Source organism: Choristoneura fumiferana, chromosome 2, assembly GCF_025370935.1.
Source record: "Choristoneura fumiferana chromosome 2, NRCan_CFum_1, whole genome shotgun sequence".
In the NCBI taxonomy this organism is placed as follows: Eukaryota; Metazoa; Arthropoda; class Insecta; order Lepidoptera; family Tortricidae; genus Choristoneura; species Choristoneura fumiferana.
This window is the reverse complement of record NC_133473.1, coordinates 4,075,017-4,097,677: the sequence shown is the minus strand read 5'-3', so window position 1 is coordinate 4,097,677 and position 22,661 is coordinate 4,075,017. Positions and strand designations below refer to the sequence as shown.

The 22,661-nt window shown below is 38.2% G+C and overlaps 1 protein-coding gene across 1 annotated transcript in view; it reads right to left on the bottom strand.

Annotated features, from left to right (window-relative positions):
• The window catches only part of Prosap (SH3 and multiple ankyrin repeat domains prosap), a 309,844-nt gene that overhangs the window by 272,048 nt on the left and 15,135 nt on the right, over positions 1–22,661 (bottom strand). The gene's annotated exons all lie outside the window — the stretch shown is intronic.

Here is a 22,661-nt window from a genome sequence, read left to right as displayed (position 1 = left end):
TTTCTTCGGATCAATTTTGCAACTTTCTGTATAAAGAGGCGCGACATTGTTGACAGCAAATTGTCGAGCTTATAAAGCGTCAACGATTCTACCATTCTTCCTACCAATTTGCCCAAAGTATGAGACGTATGTGGCGTTCTATGGGGGAGGCCTTTGGCCAGCAGTGGACGTCTTCCGGCTGATGATGGATGATGATGAGACGTTGACGCAGACGCGTTAGTGTCATTCTGTCACAGACGCACAAAACATCGAAAAGTCTACAAAGTTGCGGCAGCGGCACTGAGTGAAAACAACAAATACGGATATACCGTTGCCACAGTATAACATTATTCTGTGCCGTTGCCGCCTTGACGCCACACGTGACGTGTCTAAAATGACAGTTTTCTATGAACTGACACGTATTTTATTACACAGTGTTCAACGGCTGTATTACTTTTTGTAGTACGAGTAGGTAACACGAACAAGGAGACTCCACTGAGCTAATCTTGGAGCTAGTAATACAGTTGATTTACAACAATTGCTATTATTACTGCATTAGCGGCTTGTTTCCGTTCGTTGCTGTCAGCCAATGCTTTATGACATCCGATCAAAGTTGGAATTAGTAAACTCTCATTATGAAATAAGAGTGATTGTGATGGATGGGAGTGATGAATTTATGCCATTGCACGGTACCGGTAATCACTTTCTATTGCTGGATCTGCATAAATTACGAGGAGGTAATAAATAAATAAATATAATGGGATACTGACACCAATTGACCTAGTCCCAATCTAAGCAAAGCTTGTACTATGGACACTAAGCAACGGATAAACCTACTTATATAAATAAATACTTATTAAATATCCAAGACCCGAGAGCTAACGTTCGTATTATCCATACAAATATCTGCCCCGGCCGGGATTCGAACGCGAAACTTCAAGCTTCGTAGTCAGGTTCTCTAATTACTTGGCCATCCGGTATTCAAGGAATCATCGGTAAGTAATAAATTTAATAATGTGCCGCTATGTATTGGTATTTACACTGTAGACTAGACATATGAGGATTGAAGACAAACTAAACTTATTATATTAGATACAGTTGCGATTTAGTCGTCTATGTAATATAATAACGAGAAAATAATTGCCATAATGCATTTGTGCTTCGTGCTTACACGCAAAAAGAGACCAGCGAGAACAGCGAGCAACGAGACTTACGACATCACAAAAACAGCCACATGTGAAGCTTTTGCTAGGAAATCCTGAGAATAGAATAGAATTCTTTTATTTGCTAGAATACTTATAAACTTCTGGTGACTACCGGAAACCTCATTGGTGATTGCTGTATTTACCTTTGGAAATACCCAGCAAGAAGAACGTCCAAGTAAAAGTTCACTAAGAGACGTGGCCTGAGAGTGAGCAGCAGCGCTTTCTATTGCCAAATACGATCTCCAGACTCCAGCACAGCAGTGTGGAAGCCATCACATTTTTTTTTTCAAAAAATATCCAACCTTCTCTGGCAAGAAAGCAGCTTGGAACAGAAAGCCATTTTTAGCATTTTTGGGGTTGAGTTGACTTAAGGACCAAAGACTACGTCCATGCTTTTGATTACTTGTTTTAGTTTTTAAATTTTATATCAAATTTTTTATAGAGCATGCAGTCGCGTCGGCAGAAATCCATTATGGAAGAGTGAGAAGGGATGATCCAGACAGTGCCAGACTCTTACCGGATTAAAAACCCAGCTGCACGTCCGAACTCCCTAGAAAAGAAGAGAGGGTTGAATGGGTTTCTTATCTACCCAGTCCCGATTCAACCATTTGCTGGAAAGCCGGGAGAGAAGCATGCATTCTCCGGTTGCATTTACTTTCTTGACCTCTTTAGTATTTTATGCTCACTGCAAACTCATTGATGGAGAAGCCATACGGCAAAGGTTTATGGGCAACCTCGGCTTAGCCGATACGGCTTCGCACAGGTCGTGTTATTAGATCAAGCGATACATGATATGTTACGCTGCTAATTAAGTGATCCATTAACGGTAATCTAAAGCACAATCATGACATATTTCTAACTTATCAGTGGCTGCTATAAGCAGTTGGGGCATAAGAAATTAATATTTAGAGCAAATTAATGCGCTAACCAGTTTTCACTATCCCGTGCTAAATTCACCAAATCTATGTCTATTTCTTGCCTATATTATAAAGCAAACTTTTTGCAAAGTACAACTTTGTAGATCCAAAATGTTTCACAAAACTTGAAGTCAGCAAAATTGAACTTTTATACATGACATTTTCTTACATCTTCCTACTCACTAATATTCTTCAAGCTTCTCCCCCTGCCTGCTCTTACCTGTAAAAGAAAAAATAAATTAGTATTACGTTACACTTGTAACAATTATTAACATCGTGTACAATTAAAGATTCCTTCCAGTGCTCGTCAAGTGTCACGTAAATAGTGCCTAATTCTACTCGTAAAGGTAGTCATTTGTTTGGTTCGTCCGAAAGAGCCCTGAGCCGGGTATCCTTTCCAGCCAGCCTCCGTTTGGCTCAAATCGAGGCTTGGCCTGATTCTGCTCAAGTGGATTCGCGGCTAATGAATATTCTTACGTATTTAGTGCCTACCTAAAGTGGTTGCAATTCAAATTAACTCAATAAAGCAAGGGTAAACTAAAAATATCTTCAGATACATTCACTCTTAGCACAGAATAATGTCGGTACTATCAGAATGCCAGCATTATTATAGCCGCGGAAAGTACGTAGGCTGCCATTAAAGCTTATTGTTGCGGTCTCATCCAACCGAAAATAGCTCCGATGCATAATAACCGTGCATAGTAATAAAATTTATGCAACACGCCTACAGGGAACCCACAGCAACTTTTACCAACGAGCAAGTACAGTAAGGTTGGTTTTGTTTAGTTGCAAGCTACTATTGATACATTATGCGACGACACACAGGTTGTAAAAGAGACGTGAGCCATTTCCTTTTTTTTGCAAATGTCGTGTGTAGTGTTGCCGATCGATTCAAATATTGATTGTTTATCGATAATCGATAGTATTTAGATAAGTCTCATCGATAGTTTAAAATAATTGATGGTATCAAGGACCATAATATATAATATCGACTGAAGGGACACTGTGCTTTTCTTTATTTTTGGGTAAAAACCCACTGGTGATGGATTTTTTGGCCGAATGGTTTTTTTTTTATTTAATTCTCAATTGCTCAGTCATTGTTAAAGGTAAAATTGTAAAATTCTCAAATTTGATGAGTGACATAATGTCTTAAACTTTCGTGATTTTCACTCATAGTCAAAATACCACGCACAGGACATTGTGATGGGGTGACAAATAAAAATGTTGGAATTATGCCTTTATAGTTTTTGTGGTACTAGTAGTGGCAATGAACTTTTAGGCAAAGTTAGGCAGCGGAAGGTATACCTGATACTATTGTCATGACTTACGCTCTCTTTGAGATGTATTGTTAGTGGGTCCATATTGACTCGCATAAAATCGATCCTCCGATTTTTTTTCCTGCTACCGATTTGTAGCCAGAATCATCACTCTTCCGAATTTTTTACGTCATAATTTTATTTGTCATAAATTTGTACTACTACCAACTGAGGTCATAATGGTCACTTATCAGAATATCGTAATTCATAACGTTGTCACTACGATATGTTTGTACTCATAATGCTGATTTTCATATTTCTTTTATTCATAATCATCAATTTCAATAAACTTATTAATCATAACATTTAAACATAGATACAGTTTTTTACGTTAATTTAACGTTAATATGATGTTGGAACTGGAGTGAAAGTTTTTATATATTATTAGCAATATGGTATAAACGAATATAAATAGGCCGAGATGATGATATTGATGAGATTATTTACTTAAATTGTGAGTATCCTACTTTACTGGTGGCAGTTTGGTTCTGTAGTGGTCGCAGTTCTAACCTAACCTAACCTAACCTATATTAATGGCAGTAGTTTGGTTCTGTATAGGGGTTGCAGTTCTAACCTAACCTAACCTACTTTACTGGTAGCAGTATGGTTTTGAGGGAGTCGCAGTTTTAACATAACCTAACCTACATTTCTGTTATCTAATATAACTTATAAGACGATTGAGGGTAAAATTCATATAAAATTGATTTGCTGACGAATTGTTTTTTCTTTGTTACTTACATCTATTGTGGTAAAATTATGTCTGTAGCAATAAAATCCAACAGATGGTGATTGCGTCGCCCATTGATGGCGTGGTCATCGAAATACTAATCACATTTTTTTTCACTAAACGAAAGCAACGCAGGCCATAAGCTATGACAATGAAGTTTATAGCTACAAATAAGTCTTCTTTAAAAATATATGATAATGGAGTTTTATAAGTACAAAACAATATGCTTAAAAAAAGTATGACAAAAAAAAGGAGTACAAGATATATTTATGACAACTGCCATTATGATTTTAAATGTTTCGGAGTTATGATCGGTAGTAATAGTGACTAAGTATTAATAGTGAGTATTATGACAGAAAATTGTATGACAAACATTTTCGGAGTTCCAATAATCGGGGTTGAAAAATTATGCCAACTTTGGCGCACCCATTGTTAGTATCGATAGTGTGCCTTGTTGAGGAACTTATGGATGAAAACTATCGATGGCGAAACTATCGACACTGCAGCACCTCTAATCGTGTCGTCTCTGGACGACACGTCCGTGCGCTATGCCGACAAATTTATCCATGCGTATCGACCGCGCGATATATGTTATTATGGTTTAAAAAATAACGCGTAATTTCATACTTTTTCATATTTTATGAGTGCGTATATAATGACACTTGATAAGGGTAAATGGTGGTATGGTCGCGTCTAGAATTTTATCGTTACAGCGAAGGTAGGGGGTAATTGTTGCCGGAGGACATACGTTTGGAGAATTATAATGCATGAGGCAGCTTGCGAGGCTGTGCAACCTGAAGGGGTGATTTAATTCAGTGAGGATGAGCAGGTTATTGTCCGGGTAGTATGGTAGGCGTTTTAAGGGGCCCTGTTATGTTATATAGGTGGGTTTGGATGAAATGGTCGGATTTACAGGATTCCACAAACTTCTTTAACGATGCAATGTGCATAAATACCTACATATCATCGTCATCATCTATCTATCATCCCAGCCTATATACGTCCCACTGCTGGGCACAGGCCTCCTCTCAGAACAAGAGGGCTGGGCCATAGTTCCCACGCGGGCCCAGTGCGAATTGGGAACTTCGCACGCACCATTGAATCGCTTCGCAGGTTTGTGCAGGTTCCTCACGATGTTTTCCTTCACCACAAAGCTCGTGGTAATTTCAAATGTAATTCCGCACATGAATTTCGAAAAACTTAGAGGTGCGAGCCGGGATACGAACCCACGACCCTCTGCTTGAGAGGCGATAGGTCAAACCACTAGGCCACCACCTACATATAAGAAGGGAAAAGTTAATAAAAAATTACATAAACGTCAACGTTAAGAACATCGAAAAACAATGCTCATTGATTCTCTTTCTCCATTGTAGCTAAATTAATCTCTATAAACAGGTTGGTTAGCAACATACTAAAGTAATAAAAAATGATTGTTTGAATATAACAAGTATCTGAATTAAACCATCTTGATAACAAAATAATATCGTTATAATTTCAAATAATCATAGGATGTACAGTAAACTAACAATACAAACAGCCTTGACCTAGTAATTTAACCTATGACCTCTCAAGCAGAGGTCCGTGGGTGCAAACCCAGACTCGCACCTCTGAGTTTTACCACCATCTTACGATGAATCAAAACATCGAGAGGAAACCTGCACAAACTTGCGAAACAAATCAATGGTGTGTGTGAAGTTCCAAATCCGCACTGGACCGCGTGGAACTACGGCAAGCTTTAATTCTGAGAGAAGGCCTGTGTCAATAATGGGACGTGTTTAGGCTGCGATAATGATGAAAATAACAATAAGTTTCAATCAGTTGTTATACATCGTGTGTCACGGGAATTTGACAAATATTATTAAGTATAAGATGGCCTAAATTACAAACAAATAACCCGGTATAATGGTAGCGCAAATGAAAGACATCATGTTAAGCTCCTCTGATATTTATATTCCTTTATTACTCGTATAAATAAATAGGAATATTCAAACGCATAATCTAAATAAGTCCAATTTACAACAATCCAGCTCAAATGCGACAATTTATATACTTAAACATAAAACGAAGTTTCCACACACCCCGCAGATGACACTTGTGGACATAAATCATCCCTCCCTTTCGCTCACGTATAGGGCAGAAAGAGACACGCTTTGTGTCGCGACAAAACTGCAAGAGGGCATGTAGGTGCGCTCGCGTATCAAAGTATAGTCACAAAATAAATAATAGTACTACGGGCCTCCTACGAAATTCCAAAATCGAAATTCGTGTCGCCTCGTCCCTTTCACTCTCGTATTAAAGGATATAAGCATCAGCGGAACGGCAAGATACGAAGTTCGAATTTTGCACTTCGCAGTACAGGGCTTAAGTCGTAAAATGCGCGGGAATCCGGGATTAGCAACTATGACGGATGCGCGTAACACGGTTAGCTGCGTGTGCGCATGTTTAACCACGGAGACTAGGGACCTGGCTAAAATAACTTAAAGAGTGTTTATACCTGGTGAGCGGGCAACGTTGCATTTTTGTTAGTTTTTCTCGTTTATTCCATAAAAATTGAATGAAAATTAAAGATGTGGTCTGATAGAACTGTTCTTAATATATATGTTAATGTGTCTACTAGACTTTTATTTTCTTTAAAAACCGTTAATAAACATCAAAAAAGAGGTTATATATCAATTCGGTTATATTTTTATGTTTGTTATCTCAGAACTCCATCATTTATAAACCGATTTGTTTTTTTTTTCGTTAGTCTAGAAATGCCTTCAATTAGGGCCCATAAGCACCAAACATAGATCTGATGATTGGATCTTAAGAAAATCGAAGGAACTCCTCAAATATTAATAGGGACACGTATGGTAATTTCAATATATTTAGTAGTAACTCTTACATTTGCTCTTGAAAATCATCATTTGGTGAAGTGGAACTGATGGTGGAGACCACAGTTGACCATCAGAGTTACTACTCAATAACAAGTATTTCACGGGTTGAATTTTAATTACTTTAACACAGTTGCTAAGCAATTATGCTACTCGTAATGCATATGGTAAAACGGGTGGTGAACTGGTGAAGCACCAGGACTCCTCAATAATGAACGTCTCTGCATCGGAAAAAGCAATATTTTGTAAAAGGTGACGAGCAGTTGACATTAAACTATTCTATCTTAGATTATTTACACTAAAAAGCGTGAAAAAAAAATTACTTATCGCAAAAAATTGAACCGAGAAAAAACTATGAAAATAAATTTTCTACCAGTCTGAAGTCGGTGCCTCGGCACGACCCAGCAGGAGAAATTGAAGCCCAATAAATATATAGTGCGTAGGTGAGGTAAACGACTATAGGTCCAGTCCTGCTGCCTCGTGCTGAGGCACTGACTTCAGACTGGTAGAAAATTATTTTCATGGTTTTTTGTAGTCGGTTAAATTGTTTGTTATATATTTTTTTTATAACTAAACAACATGTTCAAAGTTTAAGCAGACGGTAATTAGGGAAGGAATCCTAGTTGGTGGAGCACGCGACCGGGTCCGTTATCTCAGGAAAAGCTGAGAGCTGTTATTAGCTACAGATAATAATGTCTCTCGGACCCGTCACGTCACTATACAGGATGTCAGCAGCCACCTGCAATCGGCGTATAATACAGAGCACATACTCGTATGTCCTCTTGTGGGCTCAGTGCGGTTTGGGAACTTCATGCCATTGATAAATTTTATGTGACAAATATCTGAGACCCAGTCTCGGTTTGTTAGCGGCATCACATAATTGTTATCAACGCGTGGCGAAACAGGTCCTAAATGTTGCAACCCCCAAAACTCATATTTCAAAACACCAAAGTACCAAAAACCACCCCATATCTCTAAAACTCCATTCCGGCAAAACACTTCAGCGATTGCCTATATTTTATCATTTCTTTAAACACCTCATTATTCTCCCGTAAGTAAAAAGTGAAAGAAACAATGCTGCCGGAAAGCGAAAAGTTCCCGTGGGACGCGCGTGATCCCGGCGTAATGGGAAATATGAATTTGCAGACAATGGCTATATCTACCGACATACTGGTATATATCATGTTTATTGAAGCGATTGCAACATACGTTATCAGTTCTCTTGATGAAGAATAAAGTGCAGACAATATACTATACCCTAACAAATATACAAAGTACAGTACACATAAATATATGGAATACCTGAGCGAATTCGACTTACAGTAAGTCGTTTTTTTAGTACCAAATTATTCCGTTCTTTCGCTGTCACAGGCCCTGTACTACGAAGTGTAAGTCGAACTTCGTATCTTGCCGTCCTGCTGGCGCTTATATTGATTAACACAAGAGTGAGAGGAACGGAACGACACGTACTTCGATTTTCGAATTTCGTAGTAGCCCCGCAGTTACGCTCGTCTTCGGAGGTCTTCGGCTAAGCTTACGTTCTGTTTTACGACGACGTTTTGACAGCCCTTTGGTTACTCCAAGAAACGTGAAATATACATAAGATGAACCAGTCAATTTATGTTTTCCTGTGCTAAGTTCTGACGAGCAAAAATAATGAATCACTCTTTAAGAATCATGTGCTCACTAGAAATTGATTTGGCATTTACTTAACAAAAGTTTTTTTTTTCCATATGGAGTGAAAATAGTCTCGTTTTGTAGGAATTCGAATGAGTCGGCAAATTGGATTTTTTTTCTGATGTTTCACGAACCGGAAGACCTAGTGTAAAAAAGGCCCCTACAAAGGTCGTAGAAACCAGTTGGATGCGGACAATGAAGGACCGATCATTGTGGAACTCTTTGGGAGAGCCCTTTACCTTTGCGACCTAATACAAAAACAATCTAAATCCACCTGATGGTTCACGCCAGCAAAGCCGCGGGCAAAGGCTATATCCCATAAGCGCAACACCACAAAGAAGCAAGTAAAAAAAGAAAGAAAGAAAAAAAAATGTTATCTGGGCAAAATTGAATTTTCAAGAAGGCACCAAAACTAGGGAAGTTAAGCATTTGTGTCCTATTCTGGATTTTTACTCGACTATCCGAAGGAGAGTTATGTTTTTTCAATGCCGCTTTTCCTCAGTCGTTCTCTCTCACAATCGGGGAACACCATGAAGCGTTGTCATTCCCAAGTCCCGTTCGACATCAATCGAGGTGCAGCGCTCAGGGTTACCCGAGCATGTATTTACCTAATTTTTCCGGAATTTTTGCCCTGTGTCAGAAGAAGGAATGAACTGTTCAGTTGTGTCAATGTTTTTAAATTAGGTACACTGCACTGCATTGCAATTTGCGTTACGTGAGACTATACACTTATTAATCTTTATTGATATTACAAATGCAAAAGTAGGTTTATTTGTTCTGCTTTCACGCCTACTGAATCGATTGTCATGAAATGTCAAGGATTTTAAGTGGATCCCGTAGGAATGTCGCAATAAAAAGTGTTATTCCAGAGATCTAGATCAAATTCATGTATACCTAGCTGTTTTAGCATCAAAGCGTAGGCACCTAACAAACATACACGCGCACAACCTTTCGCATTTATTAAATACCTATTATTAAATAGTAGGCTATGATTCATTTTTATACCCTGTACGCATTAAGATCGCAACTGATGGTAGGTATAACCACCCTTTGGGTAGGATGACTTGCACAGACGTCTTAATAATAATCTATACTTCTAAAGGCGTTGCTTTAGAGAATAAAAAAAAACAATTCTAAAGCGATCTCAGCCTCAGCACTAGATCTGGTAACCCTAAACGTATATCAGCCTTGCGGTCGCCAAGCGCGGCTTCCGGCCCGTGGGAATTCTGGGCGCAACTATCAACTGGAAATTGCCCTTTTGTAGCCAACTCTAGCCTGGGATAAGTTGCCGGTTGTATAAACTTATTTACACGCAAGAGGAGTCTTGATGCGTAAAGTGCAGTAGAACTTTGTTATTAAACCAGTGTGGCCACAGGACTGACGATTTTTGTAGATTTTAGGAAATTAAGTAGGTATACACAATCTCTGTAGGTATTTACGCTTGTATTCGCTTATTTTCGATTTGTACATTTCGCGAATGTACTTTTTGCTTTTTTTGTACGTTCCGCGTGTTTCACAATATGTGTTGCGTATTTGTAGATAATGCCATTGGTTAAATTAAATTAAATTAAATTAAATTTTGCGTGTAGTGTACATTTTGCTCCGAAGCGGATATAAAAGTGAAACGATGATTCTTCTGATCTAGTGGTTATTGAAAAACGCGAGTTTTCAGCCGATTCTTATCTACACCTACATTCTGTTTTGTACCGTAGCGCTTTTGACGCATTTTTTAATATCAAAAGCCTGGATCCAGAAGCCGTATTGCCTGACGTTTCTGGCGCTCCTCGCGATCGCAATCAAATGACAGTTTTGCCTGCGCAAACTTACCATATAATAGGTCATGGCTGCATAAATACAGAGATGTTACATTTCTTCGTGTTGCACTATGTTTTTCCAGTCGGCTATCAACCTATTATATGTATGTATGTATGTATGTATGTAAACTCTTTATTGTACAAAAGAAAATTAACAAAATACAACTGACAAATACTTGTACAGTACAGTAAGTATCATCTCTACCAGTCAACCTTTGAGTGGATGAGAGGAGAGGAGCAATACGTTAGGGTCCGACAAAGGGTGAGTTTAAGAGTTAAAATGATGGAAGCTACTATACAGTGCTTTAAACAATATAATACATAAACTACAATATAAATAAATAAACTACTATATATATGACCATAATACATATAATATATAAGCATATTAAACAAAGGAATGTTCTCAAATATTTAAGGAGAAGGTGCAAGCCACATTCTTCTCAAGCTTTCCCTAAAAGATCCCACGGTGGGGGATTGCCTGATGGAGGTCGGTAGCCGATTCCATAGCCTGGCAGATTGCACTGTAAGGGATTTAGAGTATGTTTTGGATGAGGTATAAGGACAGGCTAAAAGGAACTAATATTGTAAACATTACATCAGATAGGAATAGTTAGTTAGGAAAGTAATTACTATAATGAATAATTAGAAAGGAATATCACGAATTAGGAAGAAATCGTTACATTCGGCTTATTATTTCACATCGCGTAATAGAATACATAGAAGGTAAGTTGGTTTAAAAAAAAACATGCGTGTATTATAACCGTTATCATATCATAGCGCTGTGAAAACGGTCGAAGCGGTGTTTGAACTTTACACAACTGTTCGTGTTTGCTTGGGTAAAACAGGGCTCAGTGCATTGCCGTTTTAGTATAGAATTGTTTATAAAACGTTTGGTTATTTTTCTAGATAGGTTATTTGTATTAAAGCTCCTTTAACTCCAATAATCTTCAATACCTAAATTAAGATCAGAAGTTAAGTAAAGTAACTAAATATTATTAATTTAGAGAAATAAACTGTTATTTTTTTATTTAGCTAATACATAGACACAGATTATGTTGTCGGAATTACATTTGAAATTTACCACGAGCTTTACGGTAAAGGAAAACATCGTGAAGAAATCTGCACAAAAAATTCAACGGTGTGTGTGAAGTTCCCAATCCGCACTGGGCCCGCGTGGGAACTACTGCCCAAGCCCTCTCATTCCAAGAGGAGGCCTGTGCCCTGCAGTGGGACGTATATAGGCTGGGATGATGATGATGATGAGATTATGTTGTGCTTGTGGGTGTAAAAAAAAATCCCAGTGAGTTCGAAGTGGAAATAAGTGGGGGGTTTCAGTTTAAAAAAGTTGTAAAACCCCCGACATACTTAGTCATTTCGTAGTTGAATATCTCAAAAATGTTTGAACCGATTTTAATGAAGCTTGGCTACGAATGAACTATATCGATTAAACTAACTTTCGATTAAAAAAAACACATCAAAACCGGTCCACATGTTTGAGAGCTACAATGCCACAGACAGACAGAAAGACGTTTGCGTCAAACTTATAACCACCCCTCTTTTTGAGTCGGGGATAATAAGATAAAAGTACCTAAATGTTAAATTATGTTTTACTTATTATACGGTAACTCGAAGGTAAGTGGAAGGTATTTTTTTTAACGAACAGCAGGCAAAAGAGTGCCTGCTCACTGCTGCTGGGTCATCTGATGGTAAGTGATCACCGCCGCTCATGGACACTTACAGCATTATTAGGGCTGCAGGTGCGTTGCCGGCCATGCAATAGGCGATACACTCGCCTTTTGAAGGTAGGTACCCAAATCATAGCTAGATGGAAATAAAAACCGGGCACGTGCGAGTCGGACTCGCGCACCGAGGGTTCCGTACACATTAATAGGTATGTAAACGGGATCGATTGTTGAAGAATTTCCCGCTTTTTCCGAGTGATTTAACACCTCCAGTGTAAGCAGAGCCCTGCTCCTAAGCAAAACGAACGCAGTGTGGGGTCAGATTATATTGGTCATTGATATTTACGGACACAAAAAATCAAGATTTTTTCAGACTTTTCTAGTTCGTTGTGTTATAATAGCTACTTACCTTCACACCAAATTTCATGTTTCTAGGACAACTGGAAGTACCCTATAAGTTTTCAGTGCACGGAAATTTGTATGGAATCACGTTGTTTAATGACTGTAACTTTCGATTGTTTATTTTTTCAATATGAGTATTCGATATCAGTTTTAGCTTGATAGCTCCACCCCTTCCTAAGTAAATTGGTCTTGACAGACGGACGAACGGACAACAAAGTGATCCTATAAGGGTTCCGTTTTTTTCCTTTTGAGGTACGGAACCCTAAAAACCCCAACAGCGAGTCCATTCCATATTTTACACGTGCGAGGTAGATAGGGTCGTTTAAACCGCACAGTGGAAGAGCACCAATCATCGAGATGGTGCAGGTCAAAACCACCTTTATGCCGAGTGCTACGATGGTGGAACTTAGCAGCTAGGATGAGATCGAAGAGAAAATAACTTTACTAAATAACTAAAGAAATAACACTTGAGTATACCTTTAAATAAATAACAAAAAAAAGATTACAAAACTAGATGATTAACTTTCTGCTTGTGTCGTTTACCTTCTAAATTAATGAACGTTTTTTCGTTTAATTTGGAATACCGTCAGCTTATTCGAAACAAGTCATAAATAAAATCACGTGAAATTAAAAAGTACTTATCATAAGCGAAGTCACGATTGAAAACTAGCCACATTTATCAAACACTAGCTGTTGCCCGCGGCTTCGCCCCCGTTGTAATTTTTCCAAATTTTCTTTCATAAAAACCTTCTTCTGACAAAAACAAACACAACAAAAAAAAGAATTAGAGAAATCGGTCCAGCCATTCCCGAATTTAGCACTTAGCAACACATTTTACGATTAATTTTTATTTATATAATAATGTAAAGATTACACATTTTATTACTAGTAGGTAACCAAGACGGTCTCATTACAGCCTGTCAGCCTAATGATAATGAAGTAAACCGACACTGCCCATTTAGATCACGCCTCGGGTTTCCCTGATACGTCCAATACGACACCTTGATATTGTGTACCAATAAAGCTTGCCACACAATGCGATATTACGGTCTTTGCAAACATGAAACGATAATGTTTACTTGATGCCATAAGAGTAGCAAAGGATTTGCAACGCGTAGATTTACATTTACATAGCCTACCTTTTCCCCGCGGCGTCGCTCGCATGGCAACTAAATCTGGCAGTCGAATTGGAATTTTAGAATCCATAGAAATAAGCAAAACATACCTACGTTAAAAGCATAAAAACTGTACAAAATTTTGTCTAAGACTTACCTACCAATAGTAGAAGAACAAAAACCTTTATATAAAACAAAAATAACACATAGGTACACAGGCCAAAAATACAAACAGTGGTGGAAACTTCAAGATTTTGCCTTCGTACATCCTGATCCCATGGGAAAATGAGGATAAAAAGTGGCCTACGTGTTTTTTCACAGATCCTGCTACCTGCAATCGAAATTTATTCTAAATCCGCTTTTTTATAGTCTTAGCGCGAAAGAGTTATAAACCTACACACATACGCGCATACACACACAACACACTAAGAAGCTTTCGTATTTTTTGATATTAGTAGGATTACAATGTGTAAACTAAGGGTGAAGCTAGACGTGCGATTTTTTTTGAGTTATAATGGACTTTTGTGTAAAACCGAATGCAGTAGAAATTACGCGACCGAAAATACGGGACTCACAGCTCAAAAAATGACACTCGTCTGCTTCACCCTTAGTTAACACATTGTAATCCTACTACATAATATCAAAAAATACGAAAGCTTCTTAATGTGTGAGAGTGTGAGTGTGAAACTCAGACAGACACAGACACAGACAGACAACAGAAGAAGGACAGATTGTCCGTGTCATATCGACGTCGGTGGTCTATGCCAGTTGCAAATTAAAAGTGGTTAGTGTTTTTAATGTTTGTTTATTTAAGGTCCATTGTGGGTGTTTTGTTTTGGTTTATTATTATTATTACTATTTTTTTATTTGTAAGTAATTAGTTTTTTGTATTTTGGTTTATTGCTTTTTTGTTTATTATGTTTTTTAGGAAATTTTGTCGCCTTCCGTGAGTCGCCAAGCGGTCACAGCGGAAGACCAGCGTTGGCCTACCCGGCCAACACTATGCTGAGCTGGGACCGCTTCGCGAGTTCGCATATTGTTGTATTTTTCGTTATTATTTTTGGTGCGTTAGCGAATAAATTATTTCTATTCTATTCTATTCTATTTTCTAAACTGTCTTTTCTCATCAATCATAACAAGTTGAAGATGTTTTCAATTAAAATGAAACCAATAGCAATCCATTGTCCTACTAAAAACACAAACCAAAATTCAGTTACGCGAACACAAAACTACGAATTCCTAATGTCGAATGTCGATAACCTACAAAAACACGAATTCCATGTCGCCGCATAAAATACCCGCACTATTTTTTAGGGTAAAACACCCCTCGATTTCGTGTAGAAAATATTAGATTTGCGATAAATCGATTAGCTGCACAGGGGGCTGACGTGGCTATGACGACAAACTTTCGACAACAGAGATAACGTAACGGACCCACTGGGCGGAATATTGGATTCTTCGGTTAGTGATCTTTGCAAATGTTTTGTTGCGAGCTGTGTATATAACAAGCTATATCCCACTAATATTAAAAATGCGAAAGTTTGTAGTCTGTTTGCTTATTACCTCTTCACGTCTAAGTCACTGAATCGATTTAGATGTAAATCGGTATACAGATAGTTTGAGTCCTGGGTAAGGACATAGGATAGCGCGGAAACATAGACGTCGCTAGTGCTGCTGCTTAAGTAGCGTAGTAGAAAAAAGCAACCTGAGATATGTGTGCATAGGAAAAATTCGTGTCTGTACTCCTGTCCAGTGTTGGTGTAGGGGTATCGCACGCAGCACGGAATGCTGAGGACCTGGGTTCGATTCCCAGCGCTGGTCTCTTTTCTGGTTTTTCTGTGCATCTATGTCTCAGTTTGTATTTTCGATATGGTTTTACGGGATGACCGTAAAAGTACAAATTTGGAGTTGAATTAAAAAATACAAAAATACTCCAAATAAGCAATCATGACATAGGATAGTTTTTATCCCGGAAAATTGCATAGTTACCGCGGGATAAACGAATTCTACGCGGACGTAGTCGCGGGCAACAGTTAGTTCAAAATAATTTATTGAATCGGGCATTACTTTGCTCACCCGACCTTACGATAGCTACGTCTAATGCAACAAATGTGTGCTCATGCTGCTCCTCCACCTTCACACTGTCAGTACGTATAATATTGATATGTATCAATATCTGAAGTTATGACAGTTGAAAACTGCTACAATAACTTCCGGTCTTTGGAATTTTACTACACTAAAAATTGCGTCAAAAATAGTATGTACCATAAAATTTACAGATAAAATTTAAATAAAATTGAGACTACAGTGAAAATAAGACAGAGAGTACACACACAGTGACAAATAAATTAGTAAACGAAGGTGGACTGTTTATTTTTGAAACCAATAATACGCGACAGGGTTCATTGTTCGATTTTACCTGTGATGAAAAGAATTTTGCGCCAAAATGATACTTTTGTGTCATAAACTTGATGTGACAGTGCAAAGTAGCGCGCTCTATTGCCAAATACAAACTCCGCACTCCAGTACAGCGCGTCGTCGTGGCAGGTGATCTCCTTTTCCAAAAAAATCCTCATGAAAGTTCGCTAATAATCCTCAAAAGACGCCCACAGCCACTCTGTCAAGGCGACGCTAAGACTCTAAGAAAAAATAAATCTCACGCTCAAATCCCTCGCCCATAAAGTACCTACGGCAAGTCCTCCATCTTAAATTCAAAACAGAAAACTTTTCGGGACTCTTTCAAAGTCTACCTTATCGCGTTTTAATTATAATATCATCGCGATATAACGCATCTTTATTTCTTTTTCCCTTACCTTTTGCTTTTTAAATGCTAATTTGTTTACAAATCGGCAGAGTCTGATTATTTCACAAAATTAATTCTGAAATAGGCAGAGGTTTTATTTATTTACTAATCCTTCTCATTGCAGGACTTTGTAAAGGGGACATTCGTTTCTCTTTTATGTGACTTTGATACTTCAATCAAACGCACACATACTAATTTTATGTTTTTTTTGTCAATGTTGGAAGGCTTACAGCAGATATTTACGTTTATAACTAAAAAAAATATATAACAAAGGTACCTAACAAAATAGTTTTTAATTATTCTCGCTCGCTTGCTCGGCTCGCGCGTTGTGATCGCAGTTGTAGCTAACTCTCCTCCTCGCTTCACTCTTGTTTTGCCGGAACCTAAATCGACTTTAAAATTAACCAATTACTTTATTAAAATCTCTTAAAATTGAGTATGTATTTAAGGCGGTTGTGTACGGAGAATAAGTGTAATCGTAAACAAGAAGGTGTCAAACACGATTGTTTCCCGGAACGCATTGAACCGCGAACAGACTATTGTTCCAATCAAAACACATTGTACTGGTTATTATTCTTAGTGTCTTAAATGCTCAACGTTACGTGTTTACGTTTTTATAGGACGGACGCAATACATACAATACAATACAAATATTCTCTATGCACACCACAAATCAGTGCAAAAAATGTACAATATAAACACACAAATTCTGGGTAGACAATAGGCGGTATTATCGCTTAAAAGCAATCTCTTCCAGACAACTATTTGAGCACAAGATCTTATAATTAAGGAGGTCTTGTAGGCTTTTTTAAATCTCGATTTAAGGCTTAAACTGATAGTTCTTGTATGGATCTGACACGACTTAAGACCACTTAAACCTAGATTAAAAAGCCTGCAAGTGGACGTAAGTATCGGATAGATACAAACTAGGGATCTTCAAGGCAAGGCTGTTGCTAAACCAGTAAGTTAAACCGTTGGCCTCATCAGCAATTTCATCATAAGATAGGGGTCCATCACGCAATCCACAACTCGCAACAATGTAAAGGTAGCGTTCCACCGTCCCGGGCTATTAAAATGCAGCGCCGCTGCATCCGATTCGTCCCCGGGGTGCCACAGCGCTGCATATTAAACGCTAGTGTCAAAAGGCCGTTGACTTTGTCCCGGACTGTTTAATGTTTGAAGACAAAGCACAGCAGCACTGACTGAGTATTCTAGTCCTTTATGCTGTTGTGATTGACTCGAAATGACAGATTTTACCTACATATACTCGTACAGTTGAGGACACTGAATCACGTTTCCGGGATTTCTTTGGCAGATGGGATAGATAAATTCTAAGAGGAGGCATGTGCTCTGTAATGGGAGGTATACATAGACCGACATGATGATGATAATTATAGATAATAGAAAAAAAAGCTGTTATCAGAATGAACAAAATTGTTTTTTATTTAATTTCAACCGAGGTAAAAATTAGGTTTTCAAATAAAACGTACTAATTTCTCAGGAAATAACAAAAAGGCAACATCAAAAGGCCCAACGCGCGGCCTATTTGTTGTCCAGGGCACGGCCAACAAATCGCACCGCCCACTGCGCTACAGGCACACATTACCATGTACAGTCGCCGGCATAAATCTTATTAATATTATAATATAAACGTGAAAGTTTGTAAGTCTGTTTGTTTGTTACTTCATCATTTTTAGATGAAATTCGGTATACAGATAGTTTGAGTCCGGGAAAAAGACATAGGATAGTTTTCATCCCATTGCACAGATCCCGCGGGAAAGCGATAAACGAATTCTGCGCAGACGGAGTTGCGGGTAAACGGTTTGTAATAATTATATTGTTTTAAACTTGAGCAATTTTTGCTCGTAGTTATAGTATAAATAGTGCCCCGCGAGAGTTGAGTGAATGATACGCACACAGCCACAAAAAGAACTGATTTAATAAAAGGAGAATGAATTAAATTAATGAGTACCTAAATGACAAAAACATGCTGTTATTACATGACCTCAACTCTGGCGGCTCAACCTATACTGGGAATGGACTACTCGTCACGATGTCCGCTGTAATGTAGCCGAAACGTCTAGTTAATTTAAAAACGACATGGGTATTTTAAAAATTCAGAGAGTGAGCGCACCCGGGTGCGCTCATGGTGATGAGATGATGATTATGATGACCGGATGGCCGAGTGGTTAGCGAACCTGACTACGAAGCTTGAGGTCCCGGGTTCGATTCCCGGCTGGGGCAGTTATTTGTGTGAATAATACGAATGTTTGTTCTCGGGTCTTGGATGTTTAATATGTATTTAAGTATGTATTTATCTATATATGTTTATCCGTTGCCTAGTATCCATAGTACAAGCTTTGCTTAGTTTGGTGTCAAGTGTCCCATGATATTTATTTATTAATGATGATGATATTTTTGTATGTTGCGGGACGATTTGCCTTTCTGATCTGTATGACTGATTGCAAATATTTTTTAAATAGTTACCTAAGTAGTCCACTAATGTAATAAATGCGAAAGTTTGTATGAAAGTCTGTTTGTTTATTTGTTAGTTACTTCATCACGTCTAAACCACTGAACCAACTTAGATGAAATTCGGTAAAAAGATAGTTTGAATCCCGGGGAAGCACATAGGATAGTTTTTATCCCGGAGAGTTACATAGATCCCGCGGGATAATGAAAACCGAATTTTACGCGGGCGGAGTCGCGGGAAAACGGCTAGTTTTATGTATCAAAATAAATTTTCATCCTGGTTAGTGTGAACGTGCCTTTACGGAGTACTTTGTTAGTGCTGTGTGTGTTTGACAATAATAATAAAAATGACGATGAAAACGTGGGTGCCTAGTTGTGTGCCGGTATTAGTTTCGTCGAGCATTTGAGCTAGTAGAGCGGTGGCGAGCAATACGCACCTTACAGAAGCCGCCGTGGTGTGTGCTCCTAGAGAAAGGACTACAAATTATTCCGAAACATGTCGAACCAAACTAGATTAAAGATGTCGAGTTATCCGTTTTATTTCACTACTAGCGGTTATCGCTATCCCGCGGGAATATGCAATTTTCCCGGATAAAAACTATCCTATATCCTTCCTCGGGACTCCTCTGTATATCGAATTTCTAAATCGGTTCAGCGGTTTATACGTGATGAAGTAACAAATAAACAAACAAACCAGACTTACAAACTTTCGCATTTATAATATTAATGGGATTAGTGGGATGAGTGAGTCTCACGGTAGTTTTCAAAATCAACTATTTATTAGGACTTAAATACGACGAACTGTACGCGGCAAAGTTTGCAGTCTATGAAAATAAACCAATCATGCGCGGACGCTGATGACGCTTTAATCGCTCTTCGACGGCCCGCGATCTACAGCGCCCCTAATCGATGGCGCAGCCGAAAGGATAGATAGGCAAATGATGATTTAGTTTGACGCTCTCGTATAATAAATCAAGGAGATCTTTGTATTTTATTTTCTATCGATGTTCTTGATTCACTCGTATTCTGCTTCCCCTCATGATTGTCCTTATTTCAGAAGTGTATTGTAATAAAATAATTTTTAGTTCAAGCTTTTTTTACTGAGTGTGCTCTTATACATTTTCGTACCAGATTTCAGTGGAGATGATCTAGGTCGGACCATCAGGATTTCACCACCAGATTAATGTATTGTCACCAAACTTACATATGTAAATTTCCCGAATTTCAGCTCAATCGTATACCAGATTGTGGTTCATCATATCTACCTCTTTTAATATTTTACTTATAATATAATATCCACCAACGAGATGGACGGATGACCTGGTTAAAGTCGCGCGGGTTCACGGTGGATGCAAGCCGTTTCCAACCGAGGCAACTGGAGGTCTATGGGGGAGGCCTATGTCCAACAGTGGACGTCCTACGGCTGATATTATGATGATGATGATGAATATAATATGATTGTGTGAAACAAATCCACACGGGTCCTACATAGGCCCAGACCAATGATCACTTTCCATTAAATGTATTTTTTAACAGAACCTTATTTATGAGCCCTCTCTTAGTATGCAGCACACATATAGCTCCTCGCCACAAAAATTCGTGAAAGATAGTTTAAAAAGACCGTGCTGTAATGTAGCATACTTTGCTTTTATGCTTAGTTTTAATGGTCGTACCCAGGGGTCACAGAGGCTCGCCATATTGACTTGCCCATTACCATTACACAGCGGGTTGCGGAGCCATGCTGGGGATAGACATAATCTCCCCGACAATAAAAGCCGTGCAACTTTAGTTTTCTGCGCAACTAATGTGGTTCGAGAGAGTATTTTTAAGTAGGTACAACGTTGTTGATAATCGTGAGTTGTTTTAATGAGATTTTTTAAATGTCTTTGATAATTTGCAAATTTGTTAAGAAATCATATAAGTCGAATTTCACTTAGTTCTGGCGATCGGATTGACTAGAAATTTGGTATGGATATTCCAGATGACATTGAACTAAGAAAACTTTTAATAAAAATAATTTGGAATTGTATTTTTATAAGGTGACCTAAAAATCAATAGGCCTAACGTTATGAATCTAAATTCTGGGGATTTTAATGAACACCTGAGTTTACAAGGGTCCCCTGTGAGATTAGGCTAGGGGATTTTGGTGCACTAATAGAAGTAGTTTACATTCTGGAATGGAATTATCAGAAGAACACTTTAACTTAGACAGATATATAATGCTACTCAGCAGTTCAACGCTGCCTTCAGTCATTAGTGTATAAAACATGGTTTAAAAAACGTGCCAAGTCTCGATTGAGATGTTTGTTTGAAAAAAGTAGTCAAATCTCACAAACAACCAAGCCTAAAAAATAAATCTGATAAAAAGATTGGTTTTTTGGAATCTTTTTGTATTTTTTATTTCAATTCCAAATTTTTACTTTTACGGTCTTTTACGGTCGGTCGATATCTCTTGTCCGGGTGAGCGGTTAGTTCCAAAGGAATGCCGAAAAAGTTTGAGGGCTTACGGCATAGATGTCGCTAGCGTCGCTGCTTAAGTGACTAAGTAAGAAACACAAGCTGAGATATGAGGTGCATAGGGAAATTCGTGTCGGTACCGTTGACCATCAGTGGTGTAGCGGTATAGCACGCGGTACGGATTACCGAGGACCTGGGTTCGATTCCCAGTGATGGTCTTATTTTTCTGTTTTTTCTGTGCATCTATATTTCAGTTTGTATTTTCAATTTCGGTTTTACGGGATGACCGTAAAAGTAAAAATTTGGAATTGAAATAAAAAATACAAAAAGATTCCAAAAAACCAATCATAATTTGATTGCTTAGAAACGATATCTCTTGTCCGGGTGAGCGGTTAGTTCCAAAGGAATGCCGAAAAAGTTTGAGGGCTTACGGCATAGATGTCGCTAGCGTCGCTGCTTAAGTGACTAAGTAAGAAACACAAGCTGAGATATGAGGTGCATAGGGAAATTCGTGTCGGTACCGTTGACCATCAGTGTGTAGCGGTATAGCACGCGTACGGATTACCAAGACCTGGGATCGATTCCAGTGATGGTCTTATTTTTCTGTTTTTTCTGTGCATCTATATTTCAGTTTGTATTTTCAATTTCTGATAAAAAGAGTTGGCTAAAATCTGGCCTGGTGTGGGATTCCCAAAAACAATACAAGGGATTCCATATGACTTGTGCCGTTGAAAATAATATAGTCATCGTTACTATTACATTTTTTATTTTATTTGAGTTTATGCCAACAATAGCCAATATAAGAGTCAATATACTTGAGAATCTGATAAGCACGTAGCCACTATCAGAGCATTATTCATATAATAGATTGTACATACACACTGTACAACAGCAATAATCCTAATTGGATTATATTATTAGCTCCTGTGGGTGTTTCTGAATTATGAACACAGAAAACTGGATGGAAATAGCATATTGTTCGGATGTTCACCAGACACTATCTACCTGCGCAGAAAATACGCCGTGATGTAAGCCGTTGGAATCCTTCTTACAAAACGACGTGGGAAGCAGGGTAGGTTTCTTAGATGGCGTCGGTACGGGTATATGGTAATCGTAATAGGGATGATTTTAATAAAATCGGCAAAGAGGTAGGAACCTTTTCATAATTAATTTCGTTATAATTCCATTGGCAGATGTATGAAATGTCAACATGACAGTA